Source organism: Ipomoea triloba, chromosome 9 (assembly GCF_003576645.1).
Source record: "Ipomoea triloba cultivar NCNSP0323 chromosome 9, ASM357664v1".
In the NCBI taxonomy this organism is placed as follows: Eukaryota; Viridiplantae; Streptophyta; class Magnoliopsida; order Solanales; family Convolvulaceae; genus Ipomoea; species Ipomoea triloba.
The window spans coordinates 12894551-12898108 of NC_044924.1; positions in this window are offsets into that span (position 1 = coordinate 12894551).

Genomic DNA, 3558 nt, shown 5'->3' on the forward strand with positions numbered 1-3558 from the left:
ATGTATGTATGTATGTATGTACACACACATACTAGGTAAGAGATAAATCGCGAGTAGCCTTATTAGTCCACAGATTCCTACCTTACCTTTTGAACCCCTACAATACCACTAGAGTAAGATTTTAAGATGATCAGTCAAATTAATTGAACTAGCTATGTGGTAGCTTATATCAACTTATTTTTTTTTTAACTTATACTAACCAAAAGTTCAGAACAAAGAAGAATCAAAATGCATGTGTGGTGACATTATTGTAATTTTGAGTAGATAAGTTTAGATGTTCTTTTTCTTCGAGTGCATATTTTTCCTTCTTCAAGTGCACATTTTCTTTCTTCGAGTGTATATGTTTTCTTTCAGCTCATAGTTTTCACTTTAAGTGCACATCTTTGTGCTTTCGAGTGCAGAATTTTGACGTTCAAGTGCACAATTATGGGCCCGTGTTTATTATATCGTTTACCTTCTTTTCAATAATGTATAACTAAATTTCTAATGAAACTTGTGAGATTTATGAATGATTGTAAGAGTAATTGCTTCAATAACACTTAAGTTGAATACTTTTTTTTGGTATCATAATTATGGATCAGTGCATAATTTTGACCTTCAAGTGCATATCTTTATGCCTTCAAGTTCACAATTTTTGGGATTGAAAAACACATTTTTGTATACAGATTTTATTTTAAGAGCCATTGATCACATTTTTCCATAGTGGCTAACCCCTCGCTGGATTGTAGACACCTCTATTGGGTGGAACAGCTAGCCAAGAATCGAAGGTTAAGGATGAATGAGCCCCTTTCACTCAACTACCCCCTCCAGGTTAATATTATTATTAAATATTACAATGCCTTTAATTACAAAACTCGAAGGGACAAGTTTACACAACATAACGGTTTCACTGCTATTGATATTTTGGTTATTTTTAAGTTATTAGTAAATTCCATAACAAATTAATCAAATGAGACATCATTATCATGTATAAATTATACTCGGTATATAAATTAAAATGTTTTTCGTATCTAGTGTTGCACTAAATCGTTTAAAGAGTATTACTACATTTCTAAGGTAACTTTTTAAAGAGTACATCTTAATTCAAATGCACCTTCAAATGTAACATTACTTGATTGTTTTATTCTTCTACTTCTTCCTTTTCTTTTTTTTTTTTTTTTTTTTTTTTTTTTTTTTTTTTTTTTTTAATATTTGATTGTTATGTAGATTTTTTTTAAAAATTCTATTTTATAGTTATGAACTAGTTACAACATGTGCATTGCGTGAATAATTTGATGCCCAATGTGTATTTTTAAATTAGTGTTTCATAATATTTTATAAAGAATGTATAACTATTAGAGAGAAGCACCTTACTAGATAATACCATGAGCATAGTTTGGCATGATCCATGCTTCCTCTTGTTGTACCGTTTCTGTTTCATCAATGCCCAATACAAAGAATTGGTATCTGTTTATAACTACTTTCTCAACCTAATAAAGCACAAAGAATCAGTATTGCCTTAGCCACATAGGAGTACAATTGGGTGCCACTAGACCACAAGGTCTTTGGCTTATATTGTATTTTTTTAATACACTCAAACATGCATATTCATAGTATATGCTTAACAAGTATGTCAATTTTGATTGGGATGTGATTCGAACCTAAGACATTCCTTATGAAAAACAATGAGTAAGTTAAGAATAATAAATAGTTAACGGAATATTCCGTTACTAAAGTTTACACGGACAGAATACAATGATATTTAGGAAAAGTAAATGATATAATAAAAGGTAAAATAGAAGAAATTAAAAAAAATACTTAAATCATTTCTCCGTCCGTGTCCACCCGCGTTTGCCTCCCCCCGTTACTAAAGTTTACACGAACAGAATACAAGGATATTTAGAAAAAGTAAATGATATAATAAAAGGTAAAATAGAAGAAATGATACTAAAATCATTTCTTCGTCTGTGTTTGCCTCAGGAGGCACAGGAGCTGGCCCAGGGAGAATCATCACTTGTGGGAACCGAATACAGGTTTTTGCAAAATTTTTCCCCACAAAGAGAACTCACTTGTCACTTGAGCTATCCTATTAGGCTGATATAAAAATTCTTATTAACACATTAGGAAGTGAACATTAGACATGAAAACTAAATTTATCTCATTTAAATAATGCTTAAAAGAAAGATCCCAATGACTAATAAATAAATAAACCACCCTATCCCCATGTCAAGTTCTTATTGAAGACGTGCCCGAGTCGGTTGACAATTGGCTTGGTAAACACAGGATTTCAAGTTCAACTCTCCTATGCGAGTTATTTATTAGCTTTCTTTGTTTGAATCAATTAACTATGACAAGTTAAATTTGTTTATTACCTTGTGGTCTTTTAAAATAATAAAGCAGACTTTGCACATTCCAATAACAACTGGTTTCTTTTTCCTAAATCAAAGTTGTTATTTGAGGTGCATTAATTTGTATTTAGTTTAATTTAAACCACTCGTGTCAAAATTTAGTCACCCATAGAAAATCAATCATATCAACTTTCAGGTTAACTAATTTTTTTTTTAAATAGATTACTTTTAATTAAATGGTGGATAATCACACAAAAAATTGTGAGTAATATAAAATTAAGTTACTTTTAAATTGTTTTGGGTCATAATTTTTAGGTGCCTCTCAATTATCCCAATCTACTATTAAGATCCTAGGTTGCACAACCTAACAAAACTGAAAGTAGCTCTCAATTATCCCAATTTACTATTAACATCCTAGGTTGCACAACAAAACTGAATGATGGTGAATCCAGGCCAGAAAAAATAATTGGTTATTATATATTTGTCTATTGACCCATAGTAAAATTAATGCCAAACTATATCATGCACAAGGCTTCACCATGTCAATCATTATTGTGTGGACTATGGTCACACAGTTGTGTGCACCATATTATCAAATAATATACATTTAATACAAAAATAATATACTTTTAGTATATTAAAAATATACATTGTATTCATGAAAAATACATAATTTGAGTACTGAAAGTATATTATTTTCTATAATGTGCATTCAGTACACGAATAATGTACTTTTAGTATATTAAAAATGTATTTTTTGTTATGGTCCACCATGGTCCACACAAGAATTCTTGCATTGTGAATATTGATCCAAAATGACATTTAAATTATGTATCCACCATGGTCCACACAAGAATTCATGCATCGTGGATATTGATCCAAAATGACATTTAAATTATGTATAACATATTATGTGCCTACAATTAACAGATTATGCATTTATATATAAATTTAAAGCACATAATATATTAAGTGCACGAACATAATATGCCGTTAACATGTGTATGTAATTAACAAATCATATGCTTTCATCAATTTATTTACAAGCACATGAATTTCTTAATGGAAGATAGACACATAATATGTCTAACATATAATTTTCTTATCCGGGTCCACAATGTAAAATAAAATGGATACATGGTATAACAATGGCAAATTAATGATCAAATTATATATACCACAAAAAAAAAAAAAAAAAAAAAAAAAAAAAAAAAAAAAAAAAAAACAACTT